Raw genomic sequence first — 12,580 nt, forward strand, 5'->3', positions numbered from 1 at the left:
TCTAGAAAATCATCTTAATTTATAAAATGAATTCACTTATTAATTCATTTTTAAAATGCACTGAGTATCCTCTTTTCTGGTTAAGAGGAATCTTTCAATAAGTTCATTATTGTCTATTAGAACAATGTATTTTATTAATGACATGTGAAGCCTAAATAATTGATTGCTAGCACTTTTCTGGAGTTGCTCACTGCTCATTTAACTGGAAGCAAAAATGTTCAAGTCTTTGCTGACTTCCTAAGGATGCTTCTTAAGGGGACTGTTTGACTTACGGGCCTTTCCTTCCTCCATCTGGCCCTGGATTTTTGGCACAAGCCAGAGCTTAAAACGGGTGTTTGCCTGTAGTCAGACCTCACTGCTATTAATACCTATTAGATGCCTAATATGTTAGCTTTTTGTAGTACTGGACTCTTTGCAAAGCATGCTTCCCAGTATTATTTCAATTTAATGCTAAGAACCACATGAGGCAGATATTATTAAACCCATTTTACAGATGAGAAAGCTGAGGCCAAGGGCCAAGTTCACAAGTTCACAGTCTATGAGTCTTCTGACCCCAGGTTTGCTCTTTCTGTTACTCCACTGATGTCCTGCTTCCTATCTTGGTCAATTATAAAGTGTAATTGAATATAAAATGAATATAAAAATATAAAATGAGATCTTTAAGTGCTATTTCAGATGGCTAAGTTGGTGGCTCATATGGTAAAGAATCTGCCTGCAATGCAGGAGACACGGGTTTGATTCCTGGGTCAGGAAGATCCCCTGGAGAAGGAAATGACAACCCACTCCAGTATTCTTGCCTGGAGAATCCTATGGACAGAGGAGCCTGCTGGGCTGCAGTCCATGGAGTCACAAAGAGTCAGACATGACTGAGTGACTAAACACTTTAGCCAAATCTGCCAGAATTCCCGGTCACCTGTCCCCTTTCAGCCTTGGTGTGGGGTGGCTCTGACCCATTTCTCCCAACAGGAAGTTCACCACCAGCATCACAGGCTCAGGAAGGTGCTGTCGTTGCACATCTGGTGGGGGAGCACACTTCCAAAAGGCCAGAATGCCTCCGTCCAGAAGCTAAACTCAAAACCAGAGAAGAGTCCATTATGCCTTTTTGTGTGCGTTAGCAAAGAACCCCAAGACCCCACAGGTAACTCCACACGTTGTGGGGGTGCCCTCTATTTACCGGCCTGGGAGCCCCAGCATAGGCGGCTCCACTCAGCTACTTCAAGGTGATGTGTTTAATTCCATGCCATCTCCTGGTCATTATGTGTCATTTTCTAGCAACTAGTTTGCTTTTCATAAACTAAACATCCACTTCTCTTGCTGACAGTAAGCTGGACAGTCTGCTTTAGGAGTTCTCATTGTAAAGAAAGCAGAGTAGGCCAAAATGGATCTTTAAACAAGCTTAAAAGCAGCCCAGGTCTCCAGGATGTAGAGGAGAAGGTGGCCCCGGGGTCAGGGAGGGAGTGATTTCTGAGGCAAGGCTGGGGTAGGGTGCAATGCTGGAGAGGAGGCCTTGCTGGGCAGAAGGGCTGCTGGAGCAGGTGCCCCATGGATGGGAGCCTGTTGACTTGTGTGCACACAACCCTCTGAGCAGAGCCTGGTGGAACCCGGCTGCAGCGTTTGGCTTCTCTTATCTCAGCACAAATATGTCCTGTGGGTCAAGTTGCTGATCATTGGCCTGAAGTGATGACATCAGACAGCTTCCTTCCTACGTTCAGGGCCTGAAATTCTAGCCCCAGGTATTTTAGTCTTGGCAAAACTGTTACAATTTAGATGCCAGACCTTGAACATCCCCCAGCCAGGAAAGTTAGCCAACCCACACATCAGCAGAAAGAAGGAGACAATGAGGCCAGGATTCTGACAACAGTCGCACTGCACTGAGAGCGCGTTTCAGTCTGGATGCTTCTGAACCTCCTTTCTAGGATCCTAAGACTTTCCTTTCTTTCTCTTTTCAGGAGTGTGTTAAAAAGCAGTTTCCTGAGAACAAGCTCCAGAAGACATTCCAAAGCCAGTGCCACCTTTATAAATCCAAAGAAGGTTTATGAGCTGTAAAGTTTGCATGACTTTCTTTAAAAAAAAAAAAAAAAGAATTGAGACATTGCAGTTGTGGAGGCCTGATCCTAAAACTGCTTGGACAGACAGTGAGGTGAGGCCTTCCTGCTGCAGGAGAGCAAGCATCATTTTTTCCCTCCTCCTGGAAGCTGCTGAAGGGCCAGCGCCAGCTCCCAGCACTGAGTCACGGCACAGAACCCTGCTTCTCCTGCTCGGAGAGTGACTGGGGCCTCTCCAAGGGTCTGAGTCCGGGCTAATGTGAGGAACAGGGCTTTTCTAAGGTGCTGTGTTAAGTGAATCACTTACCATTAGGACATACTACCCACTCCATCCTCCAAAGTGATAGGAAAGTTGTGAGTCCTGGGACGTGGAAACTGCTCCCAGGTTAACGTGAGCTGAGAGCTTTGTGCGGGCAGTCGACTGTGACTCCAGGTGACTGCCGCCCCCCTCACCTTAGTTTGAAGCATTCTTCTCCTTTCTTTTACTTCTTAAAACTTTGCTGTAATTTTAATCACTTTGCTGTCCTTGTTGCTTCTCTTCGGCCCTAGACTACACTGCAGGTGGGCACAGACCATGGATGTTCTGTTCCCAGGTTTTTACTCAGGGCCTGAAATGGGCTCAGCTACAGTAGCTGCTCCGTCCACACTTTCTGCATGCTCAGTAAAGTAATGAAGCGCAGTTACTAAGATTCTTTAAAAAATGTGCTTCTGGTATGTTGAGTCCTATGTGCTTAGTCCTCAGTCCTGTCTGACTCTTTGTGACCCCATGGACTGTAGCCCACCAGGCTCCTCTGTCCATGGGATTCTCTAGTCAAAAATACTGGAGTAGGTTGCCAGGTCCTTCTCCAGGGAATCTTCCTGACCCAGGGATCGAACTTGCATTTCTTACGTCTCCTGCATTGGTTCTTTACAGCTAGCACCACCTGGGAAGCCCTCAATTATTTCACAGCTCTTTCCAAATGTTCCTGAACTTTGAATCACAACCGGGAAGAGATGTTCTGGCCTGCGAAGTGAGGTATCTCCTAGGAAGATGGCCCCGATCTCTTCAGGTCACTAAGAATCACCAGGATCTCTTGGCTCCTGTCAGGCCAGCTCTGTGGACCAGGATGTAACCGACTTCAGATTGGGGACTGTGCTGGCTGAACCACCTGCTCTGTGTTCATCACATTTATTTTTTCATTTGCAACATCCCCTTTTCATTGTTTGAAAGTGAAGTGAAAGTGAAGTCACTCAGTCGTGTCCAACTCTTTGTGACCCCATGATCTGTTTTCCACCAGGCTGCTCTGTCCATGAATTCTCCAGGCAAGACTACTGGAATGGGTTGCCATTTCCTTCTCCAGGGGATCTTCCTGACCCAGGAATCAAACTCAGGTCTCCTGCATTTCAGGCAGATTCTTTACTGTCTGAGCCACCAGGGAAGCCCTTTCATTGTTTATTTATGGTGTTGTAAGGATGCAGGATCGAAAAACTATAACTCTGGCTCCTTCTCCTGTGAAGGGGAGTGAGGAATGTGTGTGAGGCAAATGAGTGGGGACACAGGAACCTGGTGGATATGTCCACCTCATCCCTGAGACCTGTGTGAGGCAAAGGACTAGGGACACAGGGACCCGGTGGGCATGCCCACCTCATCCCTGAGACCTCAAGACAGGAACAGTGCACGTGTCCTGCCAGCAGCCCATCCCCTGCTTCTCTTCCCCTCAGGAGCGATCTGAGGCCACGCTCAGGACTTCTCTTTGTCAGCCTGAACCCCCAAGCAGAATTCATTACCCTCCTCTGCTTTGTAGACTTTCCATTTCCCATCCAAGCCCTCCTCTGCCTTTCTGTCAAAGGAAACACTGGTGTTTGTTTCAAAGCCTAAGGCCTGGGAGGGTGGCAGTGGGGATCCTGTCTCCTTTCCTAACTGTCTGCCTGGGGCCCCAATTCCTTCCCTGGGAAGTCGCTTCCAAGAGATTGCCTTAGGGACCCTGCCTCTGCAGGAGTGGAGGGTATGGTAATCAAGGAGGGGCTCCTGAAGGTCTGAATCCCCCAGACTATATACATTACCCATGTCTGAGTTCTTGGGGTTGCCCACCCTCGTCATAAACATTTTACTCCCCTAGAAATGCAGTTTTTATGTCTTACTTTGACTAAAAGCAGAGAGAGGATGCAATAAAATGAAGGAGCCTGCCTGCTAGAGTTATCAGTGCCCAGACAAGATTCTGTCTGCCATGAACAGTTGTCTATCTGGATTCCTGGAAAAGCACAGAGAGTGAGCTTCTGTTGTGAGTCCAGAATTGCTTCAGCCTTCACATCAGGTGCCACCAGCCACTTTGCGTTTGAAAGTACAGTATGGAGAAACTTTTTTTAAAAGGCTGGTACTTGCTGCATCTTTAAAAGCTGATTGATGGCTTTTCAGCTGCTTCACATTTCAGGCTCAGGGATTGTGCTCTGTGCCAGGAGATTAGTCAAACACTCTTATATGTGCCTGTAATGTCAACAATATTTCATCTAATTCAACTTGCTCCATGGCTGGTCGTCCTGATCTCATCCACAAAGACAAGAGCTCCCTCTGATTCTCCTCCATCCCTCCCTCCACCATGTGAAATTTACCAACCAGGATCTGCTGACTGGACCTGCAAGATGCTCACCCAAGACGTGAACCCTCTTCAGCTCCACTCCCCACCCCCTCTTCCATCAGCACAGCATCCTGGCTGCAGGGGTCCCCCTGCTCTTCATCCACTGCAGCCACTGGAGTCACTATGGAAGAGATACCGTTGTCCCTCTCACTGGGTGGAGTGGTTGGCGATCAGAATCCTCTTAGCTTGAGTTCAAGAGAAGTGAAGTATTGGGCAAGTCTTGCTCTGAGTCCTGCGACCTTTTGGAGAGTTTTGCTTTGAAACTCCCTCTGTGGGTGATGCAGGGCAGGGGGTGGCAGGCTTTCCTCCTGGTACCCCGGCTCTGCAGCTCTCCTATCAACCCAGGTAGGGGCCGGGCATCTGCACACAGGTGGGGCTGCTGGTGTTGCACTGACTTGAGCTCAGCCCTCATGTCTCTACAAGGTGGAATGCAGGGGCATCAGCTGACAGTGAGGAGGATGAGCAGGTGGAAGAGGGCATGGGTCTGGGGATGCGCTATGGAGGCTTGACCAGCCCTTCCTGCTGCCTGAAAGGCTCTGGCTAGAATTTTCACATGGCCGGTGGCTCTGTGACAGTCAGCACTCAGCTTAAATGTCACCTCCTCAGAGAGGCTCTCCCTGAACTCAGAATCTAAAACAGCCACACTGACTCTCTCAATCACATCACTCTGTTTTAATTCTTGGAATAGCAAGTGTCACTTTGAGATTGTTAGGTTATTTCTATCTCTTTCTAGTGTGTGTGCTCTTCTGTCTCTTACTAGTGATATTGAGGCCTACTGGGCTCTGAGCAGATAGAAAAATCTTCATGCATAAGCCTGTGACATTTTTCTCCCTTCCAGAAAAAGTACAAATGTGATGTGATGAAATACAGTATAATGCAAAACCCGATTTGGGTATATGGACTTGAATAGCCTGGGATTACATCCTCATGTGTGTATGTGTGTGTGTGTGTGTATGTATGATGTGCATGTGTGTCTTCGTGTGTGTGTGTCTGTGCACACAGGGATGGGAGTGCATCCTGTAGCCTTGGCTTCATCAACAGCCAATGTAGGTCTCAAGTGGCCTGTACCCACCTAGGCAAACAGCAGGTCTGAGCCCTCAGGTCACTCAGCACTTACTGAGTGGTGCACCAGCCTCTCCTCCAGTGAGATAGAAGCTCAGACACCAGCAGTGAATATTATGTAATTCTGAACTAAGCAGATCAAGAAATATATATATGTATATATAAATATATGCCTGAAAAAAAGACACTAACTGGAAAAGAGGTACCCCAGTGTTCACAGCAGCACTATTTATGACAGCCAAGACACAGAAGCAACCTAAACATTCATCTACAGAAGAATGGATAAAGAAGATATGGTGTGTGTATATATACACAATGGAATATTACTCAGCCACAAAATGAAATAATGCCATTTGCAGTAACATGGATGGACTCGAAGGGTATTATGCTTGGTGAAATAAGTCAGAGAAATATAAGTACTGTTTGATATCACATATATGTGAACTATAAAAAATACAACAATCTGGTGAATGAAACAAAAAAAAAGCAGACACGCACACATAGAGAACAAACTAGTAGTTAGCAGTGGGGTAGGGGGAAAAAGACTTATTATAGAATTAGATGAAACCATATGTAGGAAATCTTTGAAACTTTAAAGCACCATAGACTTTAAAGGATCTTTCATTCAATAAAAATTTTTAAAAAGAAAGAAACTTTAAAATGGGAAAATGAAGCAAACGGGTACTGCTTGGACTCGATGTCTGATCTGGGTCTCAGAGTTGTCTGACTCTGCAGAAGCTGCTGCCCTGAAGCCTGTCCTGAATCTGAGACAGGCTCCTTTTGTCTTAAGGGGACAGTTTATGTTTATAATTCTTTTAAAAAATCCTAATCCTTCCAGGGAAAGATTGTAATTATCCAAAAAAATTCTTATGTAGTCTTTAAAAATGAACAAAAAAAAGCCCGTGGTATACACAGTTTAAAATAATCCATGGAAGTGTATTTGTGCTGTTCATGTGTTTCTTCTGACTCTCTAGTGATGGTCCTGAGGTCCCATGAGGCCTGGGATTGGACCTGTGCACAATTCTCTAAAAGGATGAGATAGGAAGCAACTGTTTATTTAGCCAAGAAGCCAGGACCACTCGTCCTCCCACAGGCAGGAAACACTTAAATAGTGAACAAAGATAAACTCCAGAATGAAAAGAGATTTTCTCAGAGCTGATGTGGCCCATCCTTTCCGTTTAAGCCCATTCATCAAACTTCCCATCACCTTAGTGGAAAACTAAATCTGAGGAACCAAACCCAGATTGATGAAAACTGAGTTATGAATAAATGTTTCAGACAGTTTCGGCTTCTATGTGTTAAAAACAAATGAGCTCATGTAGATGAGATGATCTGCTGTTGGGGACCCTAAGATTAGTGATGCTTCTTGTTTATGTCTTGAAAAAGATCAGAGTTCTTTGGGCTTCACACAGGGACCACCAGAGACCTGAGGAGGCTTACGTGGCTGAGTGGTAGTCTGCATTTTTTCCTCATTTCTGAAATTCACCTCACTGACCTACCAGTAAATTACAAACCATATAATATTCTGGGTGGATAGGCAGAGACTACAGCGTTTTCTTTTTTCACTTATTTAGGCTGGAGGAGAAAAAATAGACTCCAAAGAGGTCCTGATCTATGAAGAGGATTTAGATGAAGGAGATGGTACTGAAGGTGACTTGGAGGAAAGCGCAAAATTAAAACTCTTCTGCAGGCTGGCCTCCATGGCATCTAAGCTGAGAGAGTTTATTGGCAACATGATAACCACTGAGGGGAAGGTTGTCTTGAAGATTTTACTGGGTTCATCAGGTGAGAACCTCCAAGTCCTGGGGCACACAGGGAGAGAGCTGGCAAATGATGAAAGAAGGAAACAGTTCTATTCCATAGCAACAAAATCGTAAATGTAGATTTTGTGAAACTGGCCACATGTACAAACCACACACATACACACACACACACACACACACACACAGCTTTTCCTGTTCAGTTGTAGGTTTTATGTATTAGATGGTTTCTGTTAACCTCTATAAAGCAGTCTTTTCCCTTAGTAGTTAGGTGGCATTTTCTACGTGACCAACAGGACCACTGTTCACCTCCCTCAGAGCCTGTAGGTGGTGATCTGTGACAAGGGACCCTTTTCTGTCCAGAGTTACACATGGGCTTTCGGAAGCTTGTCTATTTACACTGAGTCATTAGGTCTCTTAATTTAACTCTTCAGGATAGAGTGTTTTTCTTCCCCAGTTAATCTCCCAGCACACACGCCCACTACCTCTCCCTGTTGGCTGCAGGCTGCTCCTTCCATAAATATGTTATCTCCATCTTTGCACTGTCCCCATTGCCCCATAGCTGCTGCAAAATTATTCCATCCTGCTTCTGTGAAGTTTCATGAAATGAAGCAACTCTTTTTCCATAGGAGAGTTAAAAGATAGAAAAGTGAAGAGTATTTCTCAAGAAATGCAACTCAGGACTTTAATGAGAAGTTGTTTCAAAACGCTCCCTGCAAAGTTTTTAAATGCCTATGAAGGAATGATTTCATTTGACCTTTCCACTTTTAGTGATAGAGCAAATCACATTTTGTCGGGCAGGACAAAGGTTTAGTGAGGTTTTATCTGCCACAGAATGCAATATTATTACGAACCCTTGTCAACAGACAAGCAAAAATAAATCATTATTTAAAAAATTTATCGAGGACAATTAAAATGGAGATACAGTATTCCTGAAAAACTGGGGGGAAAATAGAAAGATGGAAACAGGCAAGTAAACATGCTAAATTCTACTGGTTGGAGAGGTGAATGTTTGTTGATAGGGTTCAAGTGCCACAGGTAGGATTTCTTCATCATCTGATATTTCCCCATATTTACACATTTCACTTTACATATGACTTTTTTTCACAATACAAACAGCACTAACTCTGATTTCATCAAGAGAGTGTGGTGAATTTTACTACAAGCGGAGGAGGAATTCCTCTTCGTCCCCAACAGTGATGGAGGCTGAGCTGTGTAGGATTTCCTCCTCTCAGCATTTCTCACACAAGCCCGCCTGCTCCCGCCCCCTCCCCCGCCCCCGCAGGGATGATGCTGCCCTCCCTGACCTCGTCCATGTACTTCTTCGTGTTCCTGGGCCAATGCACCTGGTGGTCCTGGTGCCGGACTTTCGACCCCTTGTTGTTCAGCTGTCTCTGCGTCCTGCTGGCGATCTTCACCGTGGGACACCTGATGGGACTCTATCTGTACCAGTTCCCAGTTCATCCAGGAAGCCATTCCCCACGACTACCACGCCAGGTTAAGAGGCATCATTGGATATATGAAGATTCCGTAAGATAATCCTCGAGCCCTCAGGAGGACCCTACCAGGCCCTGAGCATCTGCAAAGTTTCTTCTAACGCCCACTGGTGGGTCAGCCGGGCTTTGGTGGAGATGGGGACACGGTGTCTGCCTGCCGCACAGTCTGCAGGGAAGAGGTGTTGTTTCAGGTGGGGGTGCTGCTAGGGTGAAGTGGAGGGAAGCTGCTGTTTGCAGCAAAGAGCAGACACACGGTCTTGGTTGAGGAAGGAGACTAGGGAGAATGTTTTACAGCAAAGAATAAGAAGGATATGTCAGAGCATCCATGGGAGGGAGCTCTCAAGGGCAAACAGAGGACAAACTGAGTGTCAAAAAGAACTGAGTGATCATAAAAATGTAAAAGTAAAAATACGTGAATCCATGGTGTGTGTGTGTGAGAGAGAGAGAGATAGAGAGAAATATTTAATGTGCTTCAGTTGAAGTTGACTATTATCCCAAAGTCTTTTGTGAAAATGAGAATTGAAGGTAAAGAACCCAGCATTTGCTTTGACTTTTAAGAAGGAATTCTAGGCTGTTCTCGGTTAATGAGGGACAACTCCTCTTGACAGGATGACACTAGCTAATGAAGGGAAAGGAATGATAAAATTAGAAAACTACCATTTACCAATTCTTCATGAGACACTTAAATCTATTCACAAATTGAAACCATGACTTAAAGAGGCTCCTGGGATGAAGATTGTTTGCAAGGATGACAGAGTGTAAGCTTACTGATCATTTGCTAGTTGCAAAGGGAAAAGCCCCTTCCGGGGTAGTCAGCACTTTGACCAGTTGATCCAAACAAATTTTACTGGAGTGGGGTCCCTTGACCTTTCAGACTTCTAGGCTGGATGCAGTGTGGGGAATGAGGCACTGTATTGTTAAGGCTTTAGACCTAACCTCCAATGTCCACGAAATATGAGGGGCAGGAATGTGGTTTAATTGACTCCACAGGGAAGCAGTCATTAAGTCCAGAATGTAGAATGTAAGGGAAGCAATCTGGTCTCTTCGAAAATCAGCATTCTGAAAAAGAAGCGTGCATGAAGGGTGTGGGCAAAGGCCGTTCTACTTCAAAGGAGAAGCAAGGAAACCTGCAGATAGATGGGAAGCCCAACACTGGATCACATCCCAGTTTCTTGAGATTAAATGGGGAAATTTCAATATTCACTGGTTGTTACTGATATTACAAACTCCCTGTTAGTTCTCAGGTGCATGGTTGGATGTGGATATCTGGGAAAATGTCATTGTTTTAGAAGATACAGAGTGAACTCTTTAGGATACACAAACATGAAAAACAGAGGAGCCAAGACATGGAAACACCTAGGTGTTTGTTGATGGACGAATGACAAAAGAAAATATAGTACACATATATAAGGAATGTTACTTGGCCATGGAAAAAAAAGGAGGTCCTGCTATTTGCAACAACCTGGACTTCCCTGGTGGCTCAGATGGTAAAGTGTCTGCCTGCAATGCAGGAGACCCGGGTTCGATCCCTGGGTTGGGAAGATCCCCTGGAGAAGGAAATGGCAACCCACTCCAGTACTCTTGCCTGGAAAATCCCATGAACAGAGGAGCCTGGTGGGCTGCAGTGCATGGGGTCACAAAGAGTCAGACATGACTGAGTAACTTCACTTTTTTAGATGAACATGGAGGGCATTGTGCTGAGAGAAATAAGTCAGAGAAAGATGAATACTGTATGATCTCACCCCTTATGTGGAATCTAAACAGAAAGTCAAACCTAAAGAAACAGAGAGTGGAGTGATGGTTGATAAGCACTGGAGGCTGAGGAGTATAGGCAGAGGTGGAAAGGTACATATTTTCAGGTATGAGATTAGTAAATTCTGAGGATCTATCTATAGGGGTACTGTAGTAGTAGCACTGCATTGTAATAGCATTGTACTGACATATGCTGAGAATAGACCTTAAACCTTCATACCACACACACACACACACAAAAGAAAAAGAGTAGCTATGTGAAGTGATTACTAACTTGATTGAGATGCTATGCATCATTTTACAGCCTATACTTATATCAAATCATCATGCCATCCACTTTAAATATAATTGTACCTCAGCAAAGCTGGGGGAACTGAGAAGTCTCTTTAATAATGCAGATTTACATAATATTTATTTTAAGCAGAAGTTGACAGATACAAGATTTCAGTGCAAACATTAGCTCTAGGCTAAGCCAGTCTTAGTTTCTTCTAGACATATAATTTTTAATTTATTGAACACATATAGAAACATGTTTTTTACTGTTGCAAGGTGGTTAGTTCCAGACTAAATGAATATTTCAGTTTTAGAAGTTTAATTTTTGGTTTTATTGAACCCCATAGAGCAAAAAGTTTTGCACTGTTGGACTAATTTAGGGGATGATTTCATTGGAAAGTCAAGTTGTATACCTTCTATGGGGCTGTGGTCGCTCCACATACCCCAATTTAAGTCTCTTTTCTGCCATCTAGAGACTGATAATAGGAAATACAAAGACTATTCTGAACCACCTTGAAAACACCTCTTCTGTAAAGGATCAGTTAGCAAATATTTTAGATTTTGCAGGCCTATGGTCTCTGTGACAATTTTTCCAAGAAGCCATTTTAGGGTAAAAACATCCCTGGATGAGATTTTAAGGTTTTGGCTGCTGCTGTTGCTGCTAAATCGCTTCAGTCATGTCCGACTCTGTGCGACCCCACAGACGGCAGCCCACCAGGTTCCTCTGTCCCTGGGATTCTCCAGGGAAGAATACTGGAGTGGGTTGCCATTTCCTTCTCCAATGCATGCTAAGTCGCTTCAGTCCTCACCTGGGTTCCTCTCTGTGATAAAGCCACCAGTCCCAGCCAGTTTGTGTCCTGTGGGTTTTCTGCACCGAAAGTGTGGGGTGTGCACAGGGTGGAGGACGGGACCGAAGCAGGTGGAACTGACTTGCTCTGTGGTGTCCTTGAATGTGAGCTGAAATGTGTTCAATGCTGTAAACAAACATTTACTCGCTGGTGACTTTACAAAAAGCCAGTTTTAACAGTGTCAGCTCACTGTTGACTGTTTCCTTGCAAAGATGACAATGCAGGTAATTCTGAGGTGAACTTATGTAAAAACAGTCCTGGACAAAGGCGGGGCAGGGGGGTGGTCCTTATTTTCTCACTAAAATTATCTGGACAATCCCAGCTAATATTCTCACGTGGGCCAGGTGGAGGGCTTGGCAAGGGAATCAGCGGCTATTGTTTTCATAATCATGACAGAGAGAGTGATGGAACCTGTAGGTTTTATTCTTCATGTGTCATGAACATTTGTGCACAGTGAACACTCACATGGGGGTGCCCCGAAGAGCCCTCAAAGTCACGTCTCATCATCTCTGACTGACTGTCATTCCAACCTCTGCACTTTCTCTGTGACAATCACAGTCACTTTCTCTACACTGCAGGTGTTGGACTTCTTTGCTCAAATGCATTTTGTTGTTTTGCTGCTTTTTTTTTCACCTTAGATCCTGCAATTTGAAAATGAACAAGAATTGTGGGAAGGAATGGGAGAGATTTTCGGACCATTCCCTGTGGAGGCAGCATTCTCTATTAAAT

At 44.8% G+C, this 12,580-nt stretch overlaps 1 non-coding gene across 1 annotated transcript; it reads left to right on the forward strand.

Moving 5' to 3' along the window:
* Positions 1-10,447: 10,447 nt before the first annotated feature.
* Positions 10,448-10,519, forward strand: TRNAC-GCA (transfer RNA cysteine (anticodon GCA)). Its single transcript has one exon. It is a non-coding gene; the product is annotated as a tRNA-Cys (tRNA).
* Positions 10,520-12,580: the final 2,061 nt, after the last annotated feature.

This window comes from Dama dama, chromosome X (assembly GCF_033118175.1).
Source record: "Dama dama isolate Ldn47 chromosome X, ASM3311817v1, whole genome shotgun sequence".
In the NCBI taxonomy this organism is placed as follows: Eukaryota; Metazoa; Chordata; class Mammalia; order Artiodactyla; family Cervidae; genus Dama; species Dama dama.